Source organism: Plectropomus leopardus, chromosome 3 (assembly GCF_008729295.1).
Source record: "Plectropomus leopardus isolate mb chromosome 3, YSFRI_Pleo_2.0, whole genome shotgun sequence".
In the NCBI taxonomy this organism is placed as follows: domain Eukaryota; kingdom Metazoa; phylum Chordata; class Actinopteri; order Perciformes; family Serranidae; genus Plectropomus; species Plectropomus leopardus.
This window is the reverse complement of record NC_056465.1, coordinates 23696248-23723901: the sequence shown is the minus strand read 5'-3', so window position 1 is coordinate 23723901 and position 27654 is coordinate 23696248. Positions and strand designations below refer to the sequence as shown.

The following is a 27654-nucleotide window of genomic DNA, read 5'->3' as shown; positions in this document are numbered from 1 at the left end:
CAGACTCTGAAGCGGGGGTTGCAGGTGTCAGGCCGGATGAAGAGGTCAAACTCAAACTCACTGATGTAGTCAACACGGCCAAGGTTCCCTGCAGAGACAGTGAAACAGCTTACATTAGCATTAAGTAGAGCAGAGCAGTCCACAAGACAGAAACAAAGTTCACAATCAATGGACACAAAACATTTCAACAGACAGCCACGCAATCACAGGAAAACACGACACGCCTTCATTTCAAATTGTGGATCTGCTTTCAAAGACAAATGTGTTAAATCAATAAGTCACAGATGACGAAGGTCTACTAATAGGGCTTCACTGTCACTGTGGTCTCCTGCCTGGTTTATAACTGTATGTACAGTATCTGTACATTTTAATGCACTGGTAAGCCTTTTAAAGCAAGCCAATGCCCACAGAGAGCAAAAAGTATGAGGAGCAGAAAGACCAACAGACAAGGTTGTTCCAGTCATCCATATCTGACACACAATATACTATCCACAGCAAAAAGATCCAGATGATCAGTGAAAGTATAATTAATCCGATGGGAACTATTTCCCCGCTTCCAATTCTCATAGCTGTCTATAAGATGACGGGGCAGTAGATGATTACATGACAAGCATTCTAAATATAGGCCTTGTCTGTTTCTTCTGATTCATATGTGGACACGTATGTAGTGGAGACTCTTGTGGCGCATGCACAAATTAATGATTGAAAGCAAAAAAAAAAAGGGGGAAAAGTGAGAGGAGAGCGTGTTAGCTGTCTTGTTGGAGCTGCACTGAAAAATGACAAATTGACAGCTTATTTTCACTGAATGCCACGCTTAACCCAATACATGAGACCTGTCAACTCCAAGCAGCTGTTCAAGAGTTAAGTTCTCTGGCAAGCTGGGCAAACTGCAAGGCTCAACGTCCCACACAACTCTACATCAGGGTACTGTTGACCACCTGGTGGCAAGTAGAACCATAGCAGCAGCACGCACACACAGACGCAGCTGATTATAGACAGATGGGCTAACTACCACACTGTCAAAGTAGATCCCTCTCCTTCTGCCATCGGACAGAGTTAATCCACTAGTCAGCTTGCGACACACACACACATACTTTGCTCTGCTCCACTGAAGCTACCCATCATTCGTTCATATAGGGCTGCAGAAAAGTACAAGGCGCTCTGAAATATATACAAGCACAATACTTTAGTTTAAAACTTTATATTTAAAGTGGTATTTTCAACTTTGACAACACAGCACGCAACAGTAATGCACAATCAGTGAGAAAGATATTGCATGAGGTTATCGTGTAACAATGAGCTGCTGACTGATCCATATTTACATTTGAAGCCCATCTACCCACAGCTTCCGCAGCTACCACTAATGTTGAGTGGCGTCTCATTCCAGCACACTGGTGCCTAGGAAAAAAAAAATCTCTTTTTGCAGACAGCTCCTCTAACTATTAAGGGAGTGGCTGAGCTATGCTGAAGTAAGTAACTATTATTCTTCATCTTCTTTTTCATGCGCTTTGCTAATTCCACATTCAAGACGCGTACAGTATTGGAAAGTCAAGCTATGCAGACACTAAAAGGGGCAAAGAAGGGAGACAAGAAGTCTTTATGTTTATGAGTGACCTTTATCGTACAGAAATTACGTGTGCTGAGGAATACTTAAGCATGTCTGCCTTCCTGTCTGTATTATGCTCTTTTGTGTCAGAAAATACAGGTGAGAATAAGCTCTCTTGTTAATTTTGAACATGACATTATGAATATAATTTGACATTAAAAGTGTAAAATCAAATGCAAGATCTACCTGTTCAGTCAGCCATCTCTTATGTGTCTACATGGTCATTTCAGCGAGCACCTCACGATGTAGCAAAATATACATGTGAAAAAACGTGTACTTTGTCAATTAGCACATACAGTATTTAAGCATGGAAAACATATGCAAATTTAGTATATGTGATAACTCTAAACTCTTTTCATATCATTTTTACCTTACCAGAGAATTCACATTCACAAGATAAAATTAAAGTATATTAAGCTCCATTATTTAGTGTTTAAAGAAAAAGTATGACTTCCAAAAAATACATGTTCTTATGTATTTACGATCTGATTTATGTAAGATTTTGATGGATTTTAAAGGGACAGTTCACCTTTATCAGTCTGGATTGTTTTTGTGTGAGTTGCAGAGTGTTGGAGATATCAGTCATAGAGATGTCTGCCTTCTCTCGAATATAATGGAAGTAGTTGGTACTTGGCTCGCAGTGCTCAAAGCTCCAAAATGTCAACTTGAAAAACTCAAGAACCATGTCTCTTTCAAAAAATCATTACCGGGTTACTTAAAATAATCCACACACCATGTTGTGAGCAGTTTTGTGTAGGAACTATTTTCTTTCTATCGAACTACGACTGCAGACAGAAGCACGCGTCTAGTTAAGGACAAGATGCTCATTCTCATGACTGCACAAGATGTAAACATTAATGTGGTTCTCCTCTGCTGAGCTGTAACATTACATAGCTCAGCAACTCTAGGTGAGCTAGCAGTGGATGCACGCTTCGGTCTGCTTACAACAAGGTGTACCGATTATCTTGGGTCATGATTTCTGAAAACAGACAGCGCTGCTAAGTTTTTCAAAACTTTTTTGTTGTTTTTTTTTTTTGGTGCACTGAGCACCTCAAGTTGAGTGCCATCTAGTTCTATTTTACTGAAGAGGTGGCAGACATATCTACAGCTGATATCTCCAACACTCGGCAACTCACACCAAACCAATCTCTCTTGATAAACAGCACTACAGGTAAGAGGAAAAATATGTATTTTTTGATTTGGGGGTGAATTGTTCCTTTAACTCATCATGATGATATAATTTCAATGAGAAAGACGACTGATTCCATGACTGAGTCACTGTCCAACTCTAGTTTGTCTTGCACGGTGGCTGGCTAGCTAAAAAGTGGCAGGCAGGCAGGGACTAGCATTTTGGCTGGTTGGCAATGCAATCTCAAGCCATTGAAAGCACATAAAGCCAAGAGCAGGCGGAGGGTTGAACCAGACCCAGCTGCAGCTAGCAAGCACAGACAAAGAGAGGAGATGGAAAGCAGAGCAGCACCTGTTCCACACAGATGTGTCATCAAATCGATCATCTCTCATACCAACATCACAGCTATTCACAGAGCTGACACTGCCAAATACTGCCTATTAGACCATGTTGATAATGGCCTCCAAAGGTCACGCCTCCTATCAGAGTCTTAAAAACACTATTCAATGATGAAACACAACCACTCTCTGAGGGCACTTTCATTATATATATATCAGAATCAGAATCAGAATCAGAATGCTCTTTATTGTCATTATACAGTGTGTAACGAGATTGGAGAGCTTCTCCATTCCTTCAGTGCAAAGTACAAAAGCTTTTTACAGAATTAAGTACGAAATAGGTAGAAAAATAGCAATAGGAATATGAATAAAAAAGATAGAAATAAAAATAAATATATATATATAGGAGTCTTGCTTTTTGTTTTTATTTTCACCTTTAAAGTGGGTTGATGCATTGAAACCATTATCAGAAATCAACACGCTGACTTGTGAATCTAGGCTGTGAAAATCATCCTCACATCATTATAGAACTTCACCACTCAGTCAACTGTAAATAAACTGAAAATGATGCTAATCAATTTTTCTCTCTGATTGGTATGGCTGCACTGCAGTCACACTATGAGTGAAACTGCTGTATGTCGTTAAGACAGAAGAAGGTTTGACAGGTTGTTGCAAACGTTGTCAGAGACGATACAGAGACAAAAACTGTGATGATAATTTAGTTTGTTTTCAATGCGTTTTCACAAATCAGCGGTTTCGCCATCATTACTTATGATGGAAAGATTTCACAAAACATCACAGTAATTACCGAAGGAAAGCGGAGACAAATATGCTGCTAGCTGGGTGCACAGCACAATCAAGTACTATTCATATAATTAAGAACGAATTGGGTGTAAATGAGGCCAATATACCGTGTTTGTCTTTGTCACCTCATGGGAATTTATCCACAACAGAAGTCTTTGAGGAAAGTGTAACAAAAGAGAACTACAGGCTCCTCATGAGGCCCTCTGGCTGCCTGTGGTTGCACTCACTCACACCAGTATTCAGTACTAATGTATACAACCATCAGCAAATAAAATGCTCCTACAATTTCTTTAAAGATGGACAAAAAAAATACGTTTTGATTTCATTTTGATATGAGTTTCTTTGGTGATTGATCTCAAACTTGGGGAAACAATAAAAACAGTTAATTTAACACATATTGACAAGGAAGAGAGTCATAATGACCACAAAGAGATGCAACAGAACAAAAAGAGACACAAGAGAACACCTATGACTAGAAACTACATGACCAAATAATAAAAAAAAATATATAAATGCAAGACACGTGAAATGACTTAAAAGAGAAACAACAACTTGACCTTAGAAGAGACACGAAATGACAACGCACGCAAAACTACAAACTACAAAGAGGCACCAAATGACTACAAAGAAACTTAAAATGACCTAAAAAAGACGCAAAGGAATTACCAAGAGACACAAAATGGCCTAAAAAGACAAAAATATATCTCAAAGACACACAAATTAACCATTATAAGACACATAAAGACAACAAAGAAATGCAAAGGAACTATAAAGAGATACAGGATGACCACAAAGCAGGACAAAACAACCACAAAGAGGTGCACACAAACACCAAAGACACAGAGGACTATGATGAAAACAACCATAAAAGACACAAATATACCTCAACAAGACTCCAAAGACACAAAAAACAACTAAAAAGACAAACAAAACAACCAAAAAAGACAAAATTACCTTAAAGAGACACAGGGCACCATCAAACAGACACAAAACAAATGCAAAGAAACACCAAAACAACCACAAGGATACACTAAATTACCACAGACAGAGGAACAAAACCACAAAAAAGATGCTGACAGAGATGCAAAACAACAAAAAGAGGCAAAACCAGAACAAAGTCTGAATGTCTTGCTCTGATGTAATAGGGGTGGGCGGGCCTTTTGCATGTCTGTGCCCAGGGACCCAATGTCTCATAATCCGCCCATGCATGGAAAGGACAGGATTTAAAGCAAGCCTCTGATGGTACACAAACCTCTCCCTGTAAAGTCTGTAAATTATTAAAAAATAGTAGTCTGAGTTCCAATACAACAGCCTATGCACTTGGAACTGATGAAAACCTAAAATAAACTACTGCATACAGCAATGGTACCACTAATACTGGTCAAACACCTGCAGAGAAGCCAAAAGTTAGAGACTAAACTCATATCAGTGTGCTCCTGTTCATGAATACAGTAGAACGGGTAGCAATAGACAGCAGCCATGGGCGGCTGGGTTATTGAGCCTGATGCTGGAAGGCCTGACGTGAGAGATGGCTACAGCCTCAACGTTAGAATTGCATGTTCAGCCCGCGGAGCAGCGGGGATATGACACGCCATTGATCCCCGTTTTAATTTTATGGTGGCTACCTCCCGATTCAAACGCTTTGGTAGGCTGGGAGCCTGACCCTTTTAATCAATCCCATATCATTTAGTATTTAACTAACATAAACGGCCTGCTGATTTTTCTGAAAAGCCTTCTGAAAGCATTAAAGATAAACTAGATAAAGCAGAGATAAGTTGTGTTGAGTCTGTATGATGTTGAAAAGCGATGCACAGCACACCAGATTTGTCAAGAGTTATTCTCAGTTCTTCATAGACCAGACAGACTGTATTAGTGGAAGAGAAGCTAATGAACTACAGACTGAAGACTGAAGATGAGCAAGACGAAAAAAGACACAATTTCTAGTCCTTGAGATCTCTTGCATAATTCCTCTTGAGTATCATCGCTCTCCATATTCTTCTTCAGTGGTGTCTTGGCAGGTTATGTTGAATATCAATCTTTGTCCTTGAGGGAAAACTAGTGCAGCGTTTAGACATTAACAAATTGGTTTTCAACGAACAGCTTAGCCCTGCTGGTGCAGCCCAACAAAACACAATTGCTGGTTCTGAACAAGATTTTACACATGACAGCCTCTCCTTGAGGAAAACCCTGAACAAAACCCTCTGTGTCTCTCTCTATCTTTGTCTGTCTGTCTCGGATTTCTTCCTCTCCTTCTGTCTCATTTTCTCTCTCACACACATGAAAACAAATGAGAAAAAATAGCAATGGGCGGCGCATTTCTCAAGAAAAGTGGGAATCACTATAACATTATATGTTTGTGCTGAAAACAAAAGTGTCTGTAAAACGGGCATGAAACCTGCATCATTACACAGGGCCATAGGCAAGTAAACAGGGTGCAAACACGAGGTGGCCAAGTGGACAGTCAGTCATTCACACATGGGCTCACAGACTCTGTGTGTGTGTTTGTATGTGTGTGTGTGTGTGTGTGTGTGTATGAGAGAGAAAGAGAGAGCTGGAGAGGGAGCAGAAGAACCTGGCTAATGTAATCCCATTATGGAGGTACAAGAGGGAGCAGTCACAGTGCTCAGCCCACACAATGGGCCGGCCTGCAGCCTGTAGCTATGCGCTGGATGGATGGTTTCTGCCATGCAGATGGATCATCGTACAGCAGCAGCAGCAGCAGCAGCAGGCCTGCCTGCCTCGGGCCTGAGGTGGAACTCACTCACACAACCAGCCATTAGAATGGTAATAGGCAGTTGTTTCAAAATGAAATAGACTGTGTGGTTATAGCGCTGCCTACTTAGCAGACGTGCCAGCTGTCATATCCTAAATCTTAACTATTATATTTGATCTCATAAATTCTCCATGTGTTGTACGTTGATGGTGTTACTTTTAAAAATCTCGGTTACTGATTGCCTTTAAAAATGTAAGTAAATATGTTTATTAGTCAGAAATTGTGTTTACTTTATATCTAATGGTAAAGTTTACTGAAAATTTTGTTGTGTTTTCTCAATTGTGTGAAGTTATTGCAACTTAAAAATGACAAGTTTAATTAAATGAATCCTTTTGAGTTTTAGCAACTTCAGTAAATAAGTTTACTGTGCAATATTCTGTATTCTGCTGGTTGCAAACTACTCAATCATATTTGTATTTTCTCCAAATGTCATTATTGGCAAAATCCTCTCTGTGATGATCAAGTTAAGTCAGACTAACTGGTTTACTAAAAAAAGAAAAAAAAACGTAAGTACAGCTAAATTTTAAGTAAACTTAACAATTAGATATAAAATAAACATAAATTGAAATTCAAATTTAGATTTACTTCCCTTTTCAAGGCAATCAGTTTCCAAGATTATTCTGATTAAGATGAATTGTCAGATTTTGCACTGCATAACTCGGAAAAATACATACTTGGTATGAGAATCCATTTTCTTTCAGCAAAATTAACAACCTTATTGTTGATGCACAATCCACAAGTACACACACACAGGCTAGATAATACATTCAATTTCTTTTGACTGGCATAGGCATGGCAACAACTGTGTTTAAACACCAGAAAAGAGATTAAAAGAGTGCTGTACTGCTGAGGGAGAGCAGCCAGGCACCTTTTTAAACTTATTTTTTGCTGTGTTCCATTTCATTATTGGAAAACACATCAGTTTTCCCCCCGGCTGCTCTGCGGTGTGAGGAGGATTCCTGGACACAGAAGAGGGGGACTGATAAAGATAGAATTGATTCCAGCCAGCAGCCGCCGCAGCCATAGTGAAGGGGTCTCAGTTTAGACCTGCAGCTAAACGTCTGGTTTTTCTCTGCCTCTCTCTCGCCGTCTCCCTCTCTCTCTCCCCTCATCTAAAGGCAAGTTGTCACAGAGGCAACATCAATCTCCTGCCTCATGACTTCTTAAAGCCTTGCCTTCTCCCCTGATGCCTTATCACTTCATCTGCAGGCAAGATTAAAGAGGTCACCTCCAAGTTTCCACAATCTAACTACCTAACAGGTATACTAAACTGCAGTCTATCTTTTAAACAGTTTAAAAGGTGGGTTCAGGGTTGGGTTTTTTTTTTTTTTTAGACAATCTTAAAGGAATAGTTAGACTTTTTGAAAATATGCTTATTGCAGAGAGTTAGATGAGAAGATTTTATACCATTCTCATGTCTATTTGGTATATAAAGCTACAGCCGGCACCCTGGATAGCTTTACATGGCATAAAGATTAAACAATGGGAAACAGCTAGCCTGGCTCCATCAAAATTAACTCAATCCGCTTAAATACGCTCACGAGTTAACAATTTCTTTCTCATTTCTTTTAAGTGTAAAAATGACAAGTTGTAGTTTTCTGGGGACTTACGTGCCAGGCTATTTCTTGGCAGTTTCTTGATGGAGTCTCCACTTGTTGCCTGGCAAACTCAACAGGACCTTTAATACAATACTCACATATGCAACTTGAAAGAGCTATGGGTTGTTGTAGTTATTTCTCCCGTCCAATACAAAAGAAACCTCCATGGTGCAATTACATTGCAAAAATGGGGGACATTGAAAAGTTCAGCTGAAGTTAATATGAGTCTTGAGCCAAAATGAGTAGGTCAGACGTCGGAGTGAGGAGATACTTTGGCAAAGCTACAAGCTCAGTTATGCCTTAAGTGAATGACATGATCCCAAACGAGGCTGAGCTAATGTTAATTTAAGGTCAATATGAAACAGACGGGGGATGGATGCTGTTCGGTGACTGATTTTTGGAAAATCAGAGCCAACAAAGACAAGGAATAAACTAAGATTATCACCCAAAGTATCCTAATTTAATTAAGTATGCTTAGTACAAACATTTATCCCCACCAGCAATTAGACCTATCCCCTGGAACAAGCAGTGAGGCTCTCAAGGCCAAAACGCACTGAAAGCAATAATTTACGTGCCTCATTTGCCACGTGTCCATTGATGCTCTTATGGCGCACCACATAAGACTTAAAATTACAACATCAAAGAACCAGCAGCATTCATTTTCTAAACATTTCTTTTTGAGTAGCACATAAGGCAGAAGGCCAATGCAACAGTTGGTTGGCAATAAAGCCATGGGGCGTTTAGCCATTTCATCTTATATTTTTGTCTTCCAGGTGGGTTAAAGTCACATAAAGCACAGCTAATGCTAACTCAATACTCTTATGTTACAAGTTAAGTTTTAAGACCAGGAGCTGCCAGTAGTCATGTCACAACAGATGACACAGGCAGGGTCTGTTACGCTGACATAACTGTCGAGGTCCTAACCTTTATTTTTCTTATTTTAGTATTAGACATGTGACAACACAAGGGTTTAGATGTACAGTACAGTCGTATAGCTGTAGGTCATGGGAGTTGTTTTGTTTAACATTGCAGAATTACAACTGCAAAATTATTCCTAAAGCTGAATGTGCTATCCTCAGTTGCCCAAAAATGTTGTGTGCTCTGGCTGCACGATTGCATCTGTATTTTTATCAAAACTTCATTTGACTTGGGGTTGGCATTATGTGGTCTCACTCGAATATCCAAATCGATGGATGAGAGAAGATATTTGCAAATTTTTGTAAGTGAATGATTGAGTGACGATTCAACTGTCCACGCATCCCGACCTCAGCAAGACGGCTCCTTCTGAATACTGGCAGCGCCACACTACTGCCGCCTCTCAACAGCGTGTGGCAGTGATCCAAAGCAGGAGTGGGACAGCACCTCACATTCCCACCAACACACCTTATTCACCGTAAAACACACACCTCCTCTCCTTCTCTCACCAGAGTCCTCTGCTTTGTCAGAATGGCATACAGAAAACAGCCAAATTGTGCTGTCCAGGATTCAGACAGTTTGTCTGCGAGTCACAGAATATTACAGTTCCCGATATCCCTTGGAAAATGATGCAGCACAGAGGTCATCCAGTTTATTTTCCAAAACCTGCACAATGGACAAGTAGAATGCTAGTTCAGCTGTTGCCTATCTTCTCCATCTTTCCTCGATGTTTACTGATGTTTACATCTAAAAACTTCACCTGGCTAGCTGGCAGAAGTCAACAAATGGAGAGTTTACAGACTAGTGAGTTGGTTTCCTCACTTGATGAGTGACTTGCAGCCACACATCACCAAAAAACAACCAAAAGCAAATCCCTCAAGACTTACAAAATAAACATAAGAGCATAAAATGTGCAGAATTTTAGCACAAAGTTAACAAAAAAAGGTTACTGGAAACATCCACACCTATGTCATATTATTTCATATAACCAGCCATAAACCATATCAGTGCTGTCTTACTGATTTTTTTAATCATTTAAATGTTTGCCTCTCACTTTACCAAGAACATTTCTGTTTAAAACTATGTGCCCTGACTGGAATATTCTGCTGTCCGCAACATTGTCTGAATATAAAGACGCATTTCCATTTAAATTTAATATCTAAAACAATCTTGTCTGGTGTGTTATATTGCCACACACACACACATATGCACACAATAAGTGATTGTGTATTAGTAAACATTATGTGAAAATTGTTGTGAAAATAATCTTAATATACAACAAAACCAGGATAAGAGCAAACAATAAGAGGGGACAATAAGAGGGGAAAAACATATTGTTATGAGTCCATCTATGCTCCAGTGAGCTCCTCCTTTCAATATAGATGAAGAAAGCTGGGCCCGGGGACAGCAGTGAGATATGCAGGCAGCCCACACATATCTGATGATGTACAGGCCTGCCTGCACATTCTAAAGAGAACACATTTTCGAGCTAGCCTTTTATAATTGTATTTTTTTCCGTCCAAAAGGCCCTAGAGCTAGACTGGTATGCTCCATCTGAAGCGGTTGGTGTAGTAATGGGTCATAGTGATGCATTCATACTGGGACTGGCTTAATTGTATTATCAATCTCATCCAGACAGTGCTTTAGCCCCACAGCTCTGGACATGCTACTGTCAGACACTCTGCATTAGTATTGAGGAGTCAACCATGAGGAATTGCAATCTTCACTTTCATCTGTTTCTTAAGCCTAAAACGGCGCTGGTTGGATGTTTTTAATCAGAATTTGGGAAGCGTCATCCCTCAGTTTTCATCCTCCCTCCATCACTTTCTTTCTGACTACACATCTGTCCGTCACTCTCTCTCTTTATCTTTCGCTTTTGGTGTGTCGTGCGTGTTGGTGGCCACAAGTCTGTTCCAATTTCATGCTATCTCTTAACAAGTTAATTATGTTGAGCCCTACAAAGACTGAGGACAGACAGAGGAGGTGGCGGCACTGGCAGAGGGACAACTGCCCAGGTCGTCTCTTTGTTGTTCTATCTTGTTTTGTGTCTTCAGCTCCCAGCACTCATCGCTTTTCTCTTCTCCTCTTCTCTATATTCTCTTGGTGTAACTCCCTCCTTCCTTTTCCTCTCTTCCCTCAGTAGTAATCTTTCCAGCGGCTCCAGTGGTGGAGGAGAGTTAGGAGATAAAAGCGTAGGGAGCTGAGGAGTCCTTGGCAAGCCTAAGGCAAGGAGAAGGTCAACAGGCCTGCTAAGAAGGGCTGTTATCATCTTGGTAACATGTTATCGGAGAGCCTGCAGTAGTGTTTATTTACAGTTATTGCTCCCTCTGGGTGCACACTTCAACGCCTGGGGCTGATTGCTCTGTAATGAGTTCGGGAACACAGGGAGCCGATGCAAGAAAAGAAGAGAAACAAGGGAGGCAAGAAATCACTGGCCAATAACCAATAGGTCAGCGGGAAAAAAAAATTAAGGAAGAACATAAAACTCCGGTCATCGAAAATGCAGGAGAACCAGACAAAAAGCAAGTCTAGTCCTCTTCACAGCATCTATATCCTGCCACTCAAGAGCAAACAAATCACCCCAAAGTGGACAGCAGTTTCTCAAATGAGGTACAGCCCAGTTAATCCAGAACAGCAGTAAATGGCTCTTGACCTGGAGTCGGCTGTATTTGTTCTAAAGAAGGGCCACTGCCCGGACTTAAAACAATTGATCTTCATCTCTAATGTCCAGGATCCCTCTTGTAATTTATTTAACCAGCGGTGCCTTTTCTTTACTTATTTGCTCGACCAGTGTAGTGTTGTGTACATTAACCAGATTGGCCCATATTTAACAGGCTGAAAGGTGAAGTGGCAAGAGTGGATTCAGGAGTTGTGTGAATCAGGAGAGAGGGTGTCTGTAAATCCCAGGGTGGGTTTTTCAACAGTTAGGAGCAACGCAGAGGAAATCTCTCATTGTGGAACAGCTTTTCAATCTGGGGAATTACACTAAGTGCTGCTACTGTCAATGCAATGCCAGCTTTTCAAAAAGAAAGAAAAAATGAAAAGGCAGGAAAAGGCTGTACTGAATGCCATTCAAAAGCCTTGGCAGAAGATCAAGGAGTTTTTCAGCAGCCATTTTTTCCAGGCGCTGCACCCAACCATCGTGCAATTAAGAGAAATTAAGATACTGAGCAATAAATATATATACGACAAAGTCACAAAGTACAAATGGAACATTTTTCTGGAATATACCATAAAAGTAAATCCATCCTATGACAAGCTAATCCCTTTTCATACCATCGGATATGGGAGATTAAGAGACATAATTTGGTAATTCAATTTAGACATAATTCATCAGAGAAGAAGAGCGCAGGGAGATTTTTGGGATGAAGTTTCTCCATCACAGCAGGAGATTCCAGATGATGCCAGATTCATGAAGCAGAGTTGATAACTGGGATGACTTAATTTAGAAAGAAAGGACTGCAAACATCTTTGTATCTTAACATCTCTGCATTACGTTGTGGATAAAGTCAGAATAGGAAAAGGACTGAAGAAGTGAAGCACTGGGAGACAATCTCAGTCAAACTAGTTGAATAAAGTTATTAATTGTTATAAATGCTATGCTGGATCACAGAAATGACTATTAAGCAAATGTTCATTTTGACATTTTAGTGATTCTCTAATTTTTTTCTCTGAAAGATGCATTTGACTTTGTGGATATAAATGTTGTCTGTTACAATAGTATGTCCCACTTTGTCTTCTGTGCTACTTACATTCAGACAGCATGTCCTTCTTTTATAATGCTTCACTGCACTGTACAAAGGCTGCTTAACAAATCCAAACTTAATCAACACCTCAACGTTAGTTCATATCACTAATTGCATCCAACAATACAACTACAAACACACACACACGACAATTGGACAACAGAACTTAAGGCTCAGTTATTTAAAGTTTCTTCAAGGTGCACTAATCAATATTTTTACCTGAACAATGGATAGATTTACTGCAACGTGAATGGGGATGCTAACAGACCCTCAGCTCGAATATTTAAGCATCTTTACAACTCATTGTTTTTTTTTTCTGGGGTGCAACTTCACTACTTTGATTTACTCTCACAGCTCTGGTCAGCATTGTTTTCAGACACAAAGGCAATCAAATTAAACAAGCACTAATAAATACATTGTGCTATCGGCTCAGCATCACACAACAAACAGACAAAGTAAGCGGCTAGCTGGTGAAAACGTAACAGCATTGAGCTTCCTAAGAACCGATATTTTCCAGCGGACTTGGTGAAGACCCAAACAGAGCTAAAAGAGAATGAATACTGAACTCAGATTCATCAGGTGACCAAAACCACAAGTTAATGCTAATGCGTGTCTGCAGGATGTGTAAATAAGTAGCTGCTTGCAAAAAAAATTCCCATTACAACTTTGGAGGCTTATAATATGTCAATATTGTGCTTTAACAGGTTATTGCAAGTGGCCAAAAAAAATCTATGAATACAGGTTTATGAATGTGTTTTTTATTATTGGCAACGTAGTATGTATTTGAGCATCATTGTTATTGTCATGGTAGAATTTTAAATTAGCATTTTCCCTGGGAAAATATAACGTTTTATCCTATCTTTTTTCTCATCTTGATGCTCTGTGGGAATTGTAGTTAATTTAGGACCTTGTATCTCAAACTATTTTTCAGGAAACATTTTTAAATGCAGTCATTAGTACGTCAAGTAGAATTTATTGCCTCTGTGAGTTCATCTTCACTGTAATATAATGTTGTTCAAAGTCTGATAAGTCCAGTACATTCTCCTTTTGATATATGCATCAAGTCAATTACAAATGTGTGCCAATTAAACCTCTTTCATTTATTTTTTATTCAAAGCCATTACAAGTGAATGACACAGCCTTTAACATAAAAATATAGTAAACAGTGGCTTTGAAAAATAAGGCTAAATGTCTGTAAACCTCTCAAAACTAGAATAGATACTATTTTAGTCTGTCTAAAAACTAGAGCACATTTCAAGATGTTCACTATTAAGAGCTGTTTGAAATGTCCACGGGAGAAAAAAAACAACTGATAACAGCATTTGCCCCTGAGGAATGAATTTCAATACTGTTTACTTTGAGCAGTAGACCTACAAGATAGCTGCCTGGATTCAGACCAAAATGTATTCTATCAAAATTCTGCTCCTATCAGTATTTCACCCTTCACTGTATAAGCATATTCTGTACATGAATTTGTGTTATCAAACAAACCCTGGCACATCAATGAAGCTCATCTCACTGAGAGGTTTTCTAAATAAATCAGCAGAATAAACACAGGCATCTTGAAAAACATGAACTGGTAAAGCATTACAAATCCTCGCCATTTTTCCAAACCGCACCGTCTTGACTGGGATGAAAAATGAGACGTCTGCTCTGAAACTGTGTTTATGGCGTCAGGAATGGCTTGGAAATGAATTACTGGATGAATCACTGGAGCCTTGTGTGCGAGCACCACTTGTGCAATGCAGAAGTGCGGTTGCAGTAATTTTCACTTACGACACACTTGTATCACGACGCTAGAGGCAGGCCCTGAGCCAAAGAATGGTGATGTTCCAAGGTACATTTAGAACACAAAATAGCCCAAAGCTAGAATTTAAAAACAACAACAAAGTTGAACCTGTTTGTGTCACACCACATCCTTCAGTACAGATGATGAAGTAACAACAATGCCAATTTTTATGTTACAAATTGGCTATTTCTTATAATATCCAGCGTCTGAATATTCCTCCCCTCAACCTTTCCAAATCTCACAGCCACACCGTGTATACAGTTGATAATCAAATCCTTTCATTACTCAAAATTTCCCAAACAGCTTGCTGCTGCTAGCATTTGGTGACATTTTGAGAAGATGAGGTGCTGGCAGGGTCTCCCATGTATAGCTCGTATCAGAACCATCAACAATTAACTTACAAAACACCGAGGTTGTTTGTCCTACTTCCTGGCAGAGGAGGTATCTCCGACCACCGCAACTGAGCCAATGTGTTCACTCAGTGATTAGACGTGACCATATGCAACACGCCCGAGTGTCAGACGGGATTATCGCTGTTTCATTTGCTCTGCATTTCATGCAGTCCCACTGATATCGCTTCTCACCTCCCATGGCAAAACACTCAGTCAAGCCCCAATGAAGCTAAGTGATGAAGGCAGATATCTGTTGTGTGTAGTTATTGTGATTCTCGGATGGACCACCTTTGGAGTGTTTGCTCTGCTCAGACATGCAAATTAAGATAGAGAAGAAATAAACAAGCTGTTGAGAAAGAAGTGCTGTCTTCAAAAGAAAATGTTGGCATATTTTCCACATTTCATGTGAAACATATCAATGTTTCTAAAGTGACTTAATATTAAGGCTGTACCAGACTCAGAATTATGTTAGTTAAATCAGATTTGGCCGTTTGATACGAATTAGACGATTCATTTCTATTCCATATAAAGTTTTAAAAACCGAACGGGTCCACTGGGATGTTCAGTGTGACAGCGGCATTCATGTAAACAGGGTAACGACGCTAACAGCAGATCGGATATGCACAACATGTTTTGCCGACACTAGATATTAAACAAAAGCCAGAGAGTGTGTCGCACTAAGTTGCTGTGAGCTTTAAATTTATCACTTCCAAGCAGAAGAAAGAAGACAACGTTATCTCAGAGCCCAAGGTGCAGAGTTTCTTCCTCCTCTGTGCTGCTGCATCATGCACACAGCGGCTTTTCACAAAGAGTGGCATGATAGTCAAGAGCATTCACTCCGCAGCAAAAATCTGGGGACCAACACGTCCCTAGAAGCACACTGCACAGCAAAAAAAACTGCTCGACTTAAAGAAATCTTAGTCGACTGAGTGGTCTTCCACTGATGATTTGAATCTCCAGCTTTCACTGGGCAGCCTTACTTAATATATAGGCTGAGTTTTGTCATGGGAAGGTGGAAGTGCTAGTGGATGGCGCGTCACCCGGCGAGATGCCTGCCAAGCTGCAGACCACTGTTTGAAAACAACATCACTGTTTTCGTTGACCTTGTGTTTCCACTGATGTTTGTGGCATCAAATCTGCGTTTTTCAAAAACCCATCCCTGCTTCCCCAGCTATTTTTGTGCCACCAAACGTGGATGTTTCAAGCCAAAAAGTGATTTTTTTCTGAACAATGACCAAGTGATTTTTGTGCCAAAAACAAACTACATGAACATTTTGCCTGGTGACTAAGTTGGAAAGAATTTAAGTTCTGATCTGACAAAAAGGATCAAAGCAACTGAGAAAAACCTTAAATTAATATACCTGCAATAACTAACATTTTGCCCCCTAGGGATGCAGCAAAAATAAACTGTGAACACAACATTGACACAATCTATTGAGTTAATATGCAAACTTGTTTACAAGTATTTGCTTTTTTAGACATTCAACAGATAAGGTGTAACACAGCATCTACAGAGTCTAGCTCGATGGTAGGTCCAATATTCATTTTCTTCTAGCTCTGTTTTGCTCTCCACCAACTGCTTTACACAACTCGGTATTTGGTTAAAGAGCCAAATATTTCCCTCATCTAGTCACTAAACTTATTTTCTCTGTTGTTTTATGATAAGCAGGTAGCATAGGGGGAGGTTCTGGACTAGAGTGATGTGAGTGAAACAAAACAGTAAGGTTTCAGGGTTGGAAAATCAAAACAATGAGGGGCACTACAGAGCCAAGGGATTATTCTATATAGATTTATGACTACAAACATTCCCTTTCACATACAAGTAGTCATGTGATCCGTTGCTGATATAAAAAAAAATAGTCACTTTAAAAATACCACATGCAAGGTTTTGCACTTAGCATTGCCCCTATTGGGAAGCTTCCCTCAGGGTCAAACCAATACAACACAACCCAACTGACATGGCATCATATGGCACAACAAAAACACATAAAACTGAAAAAATGTGCCTGAAGAAAGCCACAGATAGGACATGACGATAATAAAAAAACACAATAATAAAGAGTAATCTCTTATGGATACAAATGGCCAATAAATAGCATAAATCAAAAGCAATGGTCTTGCCAACAGTCCCTAGACAACTCAAATTTATCTCCATACTACACTCCTGACTTATAAGAAAGAGAGAGGAGAGAAAACTGCTAAAAGGGAAACTGGAGAGGCCATTTAGTGATTTGAGCAGTGAAGCTTCTCCGCTGCCAAGGACATGTAAGAGAGACAGAGAGACTGGGAGTGCCTCTCAATACATCAGATGTCAGGAGTGCTCCCTCCCACTCAGACGAATGGATCTTGTTTTGGAAAGCCCATAAGAGTTACAGCAATCTAGGGTGGTGAGCTATACAAAAAAAAATACAGTTAAAGCAAAAAAAGAGAACTATCTAAAAGGCCACATGACTGCACAATGCACAATAGTGGATAATATCTTCACATGTGGAGAAACGAGCGGCACAAAATTTCTAAATGATGGTCAGGTTGAAGACAAGCAAAAATTACATTAATTAAAAAATATGCATTTCCCTCTCTTGCCAGCCTTTCTTTGTGGGTTGTTTCATGAGAGACTGAGGCGAGGCAGAGAGCTGTACACTGCGGCAAGCGCAGGCCTCTCCAAAGCCACTCGTTCTGAGCATCTAGCTTGATTGTAAAAACGTTTTCCTCTTCTTTAATCAATGGAAACTCAACTATCCTGATTCATGGGGCACTCTGGAGTATATAAATATCTTCTGACAAGCTTGACTGCGTTCTCCCCCGACCAGCTACAGACCGCCCCCCAACCCCCATGCCCCAGCGTTCATATTATTCTTTTCCTCTATACTTCCTTTTTTCTTTTCCCCTTCCCAACCATCTCCCGCTTCTTCTGTGTTTCTATCTCTCTGTCCTCGCTCTGTAAATGTTGCTTTAGCTAAGACTCTAATCAGTCATTCTTTAGAGGGACTGTGCAACTGCAACATGACCATTTCTGGGAGAAGATAAGGCCAGACAGATTAAATACACTGTTTCATTGTTGTAAGAAAAAAGGAGAAAATTAAAAGGGGGGGGACAAGAAGGGAAAAACAACAAAACCTTCATCATCAGTGAACAGTGGAAATATTTTCTTCAACATTTATCCTCATTACTTATCTCCTGGCAGCCTTTTCTTTCTCACATTTTTTCTTTATCTCAACGATAGAGAAAATATTTCTTCATCAATTATCGTTACTGAGGGGTGATTTAAAATCTGCACAGCAAATCCATGAAGTGCGTGCGCAATTCTGTAAGGCCTGTAATGTCAGAGGTGGAGACCTTAATTTAGAGAAGGAGGTGTAAAAAAGCACTTACACAGGCATCGCCCTAGTTTAGACTTCTCTCTGATGATCATCAGGCCAGTGGTGAGCATTCGCCTCTCAAACTCAGTAGTTCATATTTTGTCATAATATTGTACTGCATGATTAAAAATGGTGACACTGACAATACAGTAAAGTTGTGAAATATCACCTCTTATTAATCTAAATACACTGAATTTAATATTGTGTGAATAAATTATTACTGAAAACACTGAAATAGGTAGACAAATGCTGTACACCATACATTATTTCAACTGATGGAGACATTTAATCAAGTGTGATAGAAGATCGCCTTCAGCAGCAGCTACGTACGATGCAACGGTTATAGATTTTGATCGTATGAAAAACCAGTTATCGCGGTGTCACGATTATTACAAGTAAATATAAAACATAAATAAATTAGGCTTCACTCCTTCACAAACTCCTTCTGCATGAGGTTTCAGCTTCTCAGCTATTAATTCACTCACCAAAAAACTTGACCTCCCAACACTGTCTCTGTCAGTCTGCGGTCTTGTGAACGATGTTTGTTGGACACCCCAACTCCGATGCAGAGCGTTCACTTTATCAAAACGCACGTCCTTCCAACTCCGCCGGTTTAGCATGTTTCGAGCTGCAATGACGCGCAAGATGGGACTTTTTCGTCACTGCCAGCCCCACGCCACAAACTAAGCAAAGTGGCTTGCATTTTACTTCGACAAAGAAATAACCGAATCCCGAAAAACGCGGCATTCTTCCTCCACATTCATTTTCTAGACATTCGCCATGACGCAAATCACATGACGCGCGATATAACGTAACCTCACGTGTTGTGTTCACTGACCCTGAACCTGACTCGGACATGCATAGCCATCAGCGTTATCTCAGAAAAGAAATTGCTGTCGACAATTTTTTCCCCAGAGTTTATATTTGTTTTTACAATGCGTGGCAGGACGGCTCAAATGGTCTCGTGGGCTGGGGGCCGGGAGGTTCCCCACCCCAGCTCTAAAGTCACAGTTTTTCTAAGCTTATTTAAAGGACGATTTTACCCTCCACATGACAGTTAATTTATCAGTTACTTGCCCTGTGTTATATTTAATTCTTGCATACCTCTGGTGGTGGTGGTGGTGAACAAAGAATCCAAAAACTGAGAAAATTCTGGAGAAATTGAAGCCAAAAGCAACCAAACCCCTAAATAAGTACTGACCATACAACCGGATGAATGAGATTTGATTATATTGCTTGAGTTGTGTGAGAGCTTTAAAGTAGATGTTTTGATATAGTTTTGCTTTTGTTAAATGATGTCCCCTATGACTTCAGTTCATCAAGAGTTTTCCAAGTTTTTGGATTCTTTGTTCAATGTGGCAGCATGCGGAATAAAAAATAATAAATGTTTTCTTCAAGAATTCAAGGTAAAACTGGGAAAGTCATCGTTGTGATCATTGAGGAGTGAAGTTTTCTTTTAATTCCTGATTTTCCCAATTTTAAAAAGCTGTCACAAGATACACAAGTCAGGTAGGCAATTCAGACAACAAAAATACATAAGTCTTGAAAGGCCTACCCGGTATTTTGGAGCAACGAGTTACATTTTATGACGTTACATAATTAAGTAGCAAAATAAATGTAATTATAATCAGTAACAGTTAATGACAAAACAATAAGTAGTCAATTTACAGTTACTGATAAAAGTGTTGCTGATCACAAAGGGGTTACCTCCAAATATATTAATTTCTGTAAAAAACGGATGTGTACGCAATAAAAATCATTCTGTAGCTTTTTGTCTTTTCATCACACAGAAATGCCTTCTTTTAGCATATTTCCACACAATGGAGGTCAAAAAAACCATTGGGACTAATTTGAGTGCAATACCATCAAATCATTGCAAGAAGCTGTCTCTCCGTCCAAACAGGCAACATTTATTTGCCAAATTCTGAGCCTTGTTTTTGATTAGTTTGTTTGTTTGAATTTGCACTGCCTTTCATCTGCCAATCAAAATGAATGTGCATTGCTCTCAGCAACCTGAGTCTGCCATGCCTGTGACCAGTCAACAATGCCAAGGTGGGCGGATATGTCATCGAACAAAAACTCCTTTCAGTGCTGGTAATTCAACAAAGTTTTCCTTCTAAAATCAGAAAAGGGTTCTAACACTACTCTATAGTATTGCATACTATTGTGAAGTTTAAATCTGTTTCAGATTTATGTTTTTAGGACTTTTCAGCATTATTGCCCAGTTTAAAACATTTGTTATATAAGTAATCAAAAGTAAGCAACTGTAAAAAGTTACATTACTTTGATAAATTAATTAAAATAGTTTAATTTCTTATTACATTTTTAAGAGGATAACAACTAGTAATATATAACCTATGTTACATTACAAAAGTAACCTTCCCAACACTGGTACTCTATGATAATAATATCAGTGTGTGCATTTCTGTTCTCCAGTCTGCCATAGCTTGGATTGCATTGACTAAATTGATTGTAAACCCAGATGAGTCTATGAGTTGTGCTTATCAATGGATCCCATTAAACACTTGTCACCCTTAGGGAATTTCCTTGACCATGCAAGTCATTGTCAGCAGACAGCAGGACTGTCTAATCAATGAGTGCTTAATTACATCTGGTGCAGGGTCCAGAGGTGCAGTAAAACAATATGCCTGCACTGCCAGTGTCATCTTTTGTAGAGACAGATGGTACTTTAGTCAGCGACATTGCGAGGATGCACCCACAAAAGAATTTGGGACTTAGCTGAAAAATGTCAACAGTTGGAGTGTGTGACGAAACAAATGTGACAAGACAAGATAAGAATGTCATTTGGATTTCACTCTAAAAAACAATTAGGCTTCTCTTATCACTTTCAGAAATCTCTGCCTCTTGACACAATACACAACAATGGGCCAAGACTTAATGTTTACAGATTAACAAAATCTTCTATTCTCTACCATGATTTTGCATTGTCCTAAGTAGCATAAAAAGATGATCTTAACAAGTAAAACTCTATTTGCATATGGGGTTTAATGAAAATTTGCATATTGCTCTTTACACAGTGAACTAAAGCAGTAAGTAAGGTTGGCATTGACTTAAGAATATAGTCATAATGTTGAAGTTCTGCTGTACCAAACACTACCTAGATGGGGTCATCATCACACTATATGTTATCTTTAAGCAGAACCAGGAAAAAGCTTTTAATGGTTTGGAATAACTCTATGTCAGAGGACCTGTTGGCTGAGACACCTACTGTATGTAAATCTGTGGGCCATCACTGACTTGATCAGCATAGGGCTGACAACAAAGTGAATTAAGCCTCATCTAAATGTAAATGAGGTTTTATACCTTTGGCAAACAGCTTACATAACCAGTGTCTATTTTAATAAACCAATTAGATTTTATTCTGGGCTATACTAATGCAACAAAATAAAACCTGTGTTTCATGGAAATGTACATGACACGGAGATAGCAAGGGACGGAAAAAAGCAGGCACAAAACCTCACTGAGTTATGGGTCTGCATAGATTTCAAATCAAAATGTCTGCTTGAGATATCGTGTTTTGGCCATTCAATCTGGTCTGAGAGGAGTAAAATAGACATAGACTGTCATGAAAGAGCATTTCAATAGCTTTGAGAAATATACATGCCTGCCCAACATGCAATACAAGAGGCAGGAGCTTACACACTAGTTTCCAATTTCCTTCCTGTCATTGCAACCACAGATACCAGACTGAATGTATGAAAAACAGCAGCACATTTTATAAGCCTTAAAGACACTTCAGGTATGCATACACTCTTATCAAATGTGAATATGGGTATTAAATCTACTATAATAACAACATGAAGTACTCCTGGTTAGGTGAACCTAGAAATCTCAAGCTGTTTAAAATTCAAATCAATGTTCAGAAATTATATAAATATGTAGATCACCTAATACAAACACCTCCACTGACTAAAAACACATTCATTCTACCAACATTGGACCATTACTGTATATAACAAAGAGCTGTAGGTAACATTCAGGGCATATTTCAGAGCCTGAGAACAGAGAACAGTGCTAACATAAGCAACAGTGCTGACAAAACTAATGGTGTTAACCTGAGGATGAACTGGAGGGTGGGCACTACAGCTCTGCGACAACTCAGTCCCATTATTAATGATAACTACTGTACTGTATTAGCACAGTGCAGAGTGGCAGCAATGAGCGAGCCAGTTGGACATAGTCAGTGGGACTCGTGCACTGACAGGCAAACAAAGCCGCACAGCTACCACAACAAGAAACAGAGAAGCTCGGATTACAACATACACTCAGGAAGGAAGCATGACTTCATTCAGGATGCAGTTACTCCACTATATCTTTACATAGAAAATAGTGGCTTGTTGTTATATTAATGTTCTGAATGTGGCAAAGAGCTCATTTAAAGTTTCACCTCATTAAAAAGATAATTAAAATGCAACAGAAAATGTTTATTGCAACAACAAAGAGCAGGTACGATGGCAATATTTCCACAGTTTCACCAATGTCAAACCAAGTCAAGTTTGTTTCAGTTATACGACATAACAAAAGGACTCAAATTCAACTTCCTGTTTATATGATTACATATTCTATCAATAAATTAGTGGGGTGTTTGTTTTTGTTTTTTTTATTTTAGCAGTGGTTTCAAAACATTCTCATAAATCACATAAAAATATGTTTTGCCCAACACCCATAAAGCAAGTGGGGTTGTTAAGATTCACACGCATTTTCTAGTAAGAATTTCAGCTTTTTATTTCATAAATAGTTAAACATATTGCATACCCTGAACAAACTATTTTACATTTTTCTTTGAGGATAAAACTCATTTTGTATCATACTATAATAAAAACACATGGCAACAGCATCACTTTAAGTAACTTAACTTCAATGAGCAGGTTTGCAATAATTAGAAATCAGATGATGATAACTGCTCAGTATAAGCTATCTAGGCATACTCATAGAGTATATTGTGAAAGGACTACCACAAACTGACTCACTTTAAAGGAAGGTGGACAAAATCAGAAATGCTTAAATGAAATAGCACCATGGCATGAATTTGACATTAGCTGGCAAACATCAATTCATCCCCCATTCTAACTTTAGTAATGCATTTAGTGCAAAGAGATTAATATCAATTCCATAAATCATTCAGGAGATACATCCGGAGCCAGAGACACTGGTATGTTAGCTGATCTCAGTGTGGGAGCTAAGCGCCCATTAATCAATGTCTGAGCTCCTCTGGCCATGTCATCTGGGAAAAATGGCAAATTTATAAAAAGGGCAATCATCACACTGATATCTCACCACAACCCTCCTAATGTAACATATTAAGATCTTTACGCTGTGGTACTATACATGCAGTCACCTTCAGTTGCCTTTTGTCTATGGTAGAAACAACGCCTTCCTTATTTATCTACACGCCCAAACAACATTTGTTTTCCTCTTGTGAATTAGTTATTAGCTGGCCTAGGATGTGACAAAAAAAATTAAGAAAATGTATTCATATTCTCCAGCTCTTTGAAAATCAAGTGTATCAAATCAACTTTGGAGAACAACTTTTGACAGTGACACCAAGGCCAGATATCAGAAAGTAAACAGGGTGAAGTTAAAGCTCATCTCAGTCTGCAGAAACCAAAATGGGCTTGTCTGAGGAAATATGAAATCTGAGTGCCATCTGAACCTAATCTCCACACAGAGATTCTGTCCCAGAGAGACCGACAGATTCACTGATTTACTCCGCCTACTGCGTGCATGTGTGTGTGTGCCTGTGCGTGGGTCTCACCAACTGACCTTTGTCAGTGGTGAGAAAGCACTTTCTTTTCATTGTAGTGCCAAAAGTGGCAAACAAAGGCCATAAAAGTAGGACACTGGAGCATATTAACTTTATCCTACAGTATGGCTACAACAAAAGAGGTGGACAAGGTAACCCTTCCTTTCAAGTGTACAGCCATAGTGCAATTAGAACAAATGTAGAGAGCTCCTATAAGAAAATAGATTAAACACCTGCTCTCAGGTCCCTGCACAGTCTTCTAGTAATTCATAATAAAGATTTTAAGAGCGTAGCACTTCTCTATAAATCGTTATAGGAACTTGTCCCTGATTATACTGTTGCCAAGATATGCTTCAGCCTTGACAGAGCTCACAGATACACAGACTCATAAACCTGTTTCAACCTGAAATTGTTGTTTTCTTTAAACATAAAGCACTTTTAATTTCTTGTACTGAAGGTAAAACAGACTGCAAATAAAGCTATTATTAGTAGCAGTAATAGTAGTGGTACTAGTCATGGTAGTTGTATTAGTCAGGGCTTGTATCTTGATTCAAAAATGTAAATGGAGATGGCTGTTGAAGTCTGAAAGCATGTCAAAGATGTGAAGACTAGTATGAGAAAGCTCTACTTCAACTGATTCCTTGTTTATTCCCATACAAATTAAATATGCTACTAGACTGGGGATTTGGAACATACAGCCTGATAAAGTTAGATAAAAAAGATGGTGCTAATCCACACAAATATCTAAAATTCAAAGAAGAACCCTAAAGTCAGCTCTAGTTTAAATGGGCAGCCAATGCATTGCAAAGGTTAGAACTTGTATACTGCGATCAAATTTATTTGAGCTACATGTAATAAGAGTTCTAGCTGCAATATGTTGAACAAGCTGGAGGTGTTGGGTGGAAACTTTAGGAGTAGGTGGCATAAAAATATCCAGATTTGATGAAATAAAGTAATTTCTGTATCAGCTACTGATAAGATGGGATGGATTGTGAGTGCAGTTTTTGAAATATGAAATGCAAAACACATAAAACAGATGCTGAAAAAAATTACATTAAGGATAATGAGTGAAAATAAGTATGTGTCTACCCTTTTATCTGCCTTTTTTGCCTTGGAAGGAACATCTTTTTTATTAATTTGCAGTTACGTCAAATGCATTACATGTCATGTATGTCACAATAAATGCTATACATTACAAACTGATTACAATGTTGCTGGACATCAAAAGATTTCCTACAATAGCTCAGTGCTTTCCAGAACATGTTGGCTAATATTGTCATTTTCCATGGTTTCCTTAAACAGACATAAGAATGTTTAATGATAAGCTAATGGATTTGTTAATATGTTGATTTTTTTTGGTGATTGACAATCTGGCCCATACAAAATTTTGTACTGGAGTAAAGTACTGTAATTATTTGCAGCCACCACTGACCATAGCTGTGACTCAATACCAAATTAGGATGTCACTAACATGAAAAGAAGAACATTTAGTTAGAACACAAACATTTAGTGAATTAACACTTTAACTTTCAACTCATTTCCCTGACATGCTGTTTTTCAAGTTCACTCACCACTCTCAAAGCAAGCATCAAAAACCAGATGTCCTTTCCGTGGAGATCCTGTGTAACCTGGTGGGCTCACTGTCAGTTTGTTCACATTCCCCACCAAGGCATCCTCTCCTCCAGCCTCACTGCCTGAAATACAAGTGCATTTTGCAGAATTAAGATCAGTCTAATTTTATACAGACTCTTGTGTAAAATGTGCTTTTTAACTTAAAATTTAAGGGATGTAATCCCTTCACTTGTAGACAAATAAATGAGTTTCAAATACAGAATAACACTCCTAGATTGTTGATATTAAAGTAAAAAGATACTCCATACGATGCCATACACACTTAAGCCAAATTATTGGTAAAAACAACAAGATAAAAAAGATACAAATTGTTTTAAAGCTAAATGTTGCTCCTGAGTAGTTGTGATGTATGTGTGAAATCTTTATAATTGTGTTTTATGTTGACTTTTAAACTGTAAATAAAACAGTTAATCTCCAGTGCAAAATTATGAAATACAAAAAAATATGAATTTTTAAAGTTATCTTTATTTTTGTGCAGCACAAAATGACAAGGTAAACAATACTGCTTAAATGTGTGGCTGTTTGCTGTTATCTTATTATCAAAATAATGACAGGCATACTTTTATATTTTGTTACAGTGCTGTACTGCATTTTGGAAAACAGGGCAATATATTTTAGCACGGTTGAAAATTACCTCTCTTTTTTCTAATGCATTGTGACTTATCTTGATTTGGCAACGTGAAAATGATCATACTGTCACTCTGACAGGTCTGTGTTATGGTTTAATATTCCTAATTATGTTTCCATCTTTATGCATTGGGATTTCTTATTTGTGCAATTTGATGTTAATTTTCGATTAAAATAAACAACTAATTTACTTTAAAACAAAATTAGTTTGTAAGATTGCCTTATGTGGTCACTTTGTGATGTAATTCTGTGACACTGGTAGAAACAGTAAAGTGGCAGTAACAAAAAAAAAAAAAAAATTAAAAATGACTCAAACAATATGCTTTACTCTAAGAGTATCCTGCATACACCTCAATCACACTTTCCTGTTAATATACACATTTAAAATCCAAAAACTAGACAAGTTTTTGCAAAATAAAGGTAAAAAAACACAATAGTTTGGATTATAGTGAGCACTGGAAACATTGTTGGGTGATCCTAAAATGTCTTGCTCTAATGCTACTGATTTAAAAACATTTTCTGCAGCAACAGACATGATCACAAACTATAATTTTCTACAATGTTGGTCCTTGTATTTATAGACATATTCATTCATTTTTTGGTTCAAATCTGTGTTATTTAGCTATTTACAGCGGTGCTTAACAGTTGTGGGCATTTTTTCACGAAATATGGCTTTAATTTGGGAGGGTAACGGACAAGAACCAGTTGTACCGACAGTTAGCTCATTAGCTGAGCAGCAGTTCAGTGGAGGAGCTATCCCTGACTAATGTAGGTAACATAGCTAGCTAGCATTTAGTCATAGCAAATACACCTGCACAGAGCTCGCCGAAGTAAGGAGGTTAGTATTAACGTGCCTGCAGCTTTCTAAACTATTTTCGTGAGGTGCATTACCGGCACATAGTTAGTTATATTGTTTTCCAACGTCTGTAGCAGCAACGTTAGCTCATAACAAGCTGGTGACATGACTCTTGTTTACATCCTTGTACCTGCTAGCTAAAGGTTAGCACGCTTCACGTTAGCGTCAACATAAAGACGCGGAGCGAGCCCGAAACATGCAGTTAATGTATGTCAGACAACTGGGCTTCGTTCGCGTCCTTCTGCTTGCATAGCAATGAAGAAGAAGCCGGGTAAGGCTTGTATTTACACACCAGTCTCGACGTCTCTAACAGTGCCCTCCTCCAT

General features: G+C 38.8%; 1 long non-coding RNA gene across 1 annotated transcript; it reads right to left on the bottom strand.

The window, feature by feature from the left end:
* Positions 1-19: 19 nt before the first annotated feature.
* Positions 20-27654, bottom strand: LOC121937685. Its single transcript, XR_006105188.1, has 3 exons — positions 27621-27654; positions 25785-25907; positions 20-88 (listed from the first exon to the last, which is right to left on the bottom strand). It is a non-coding gene; the product is annotated as an uncharacterized LOC121937685 (long non-coding RNA).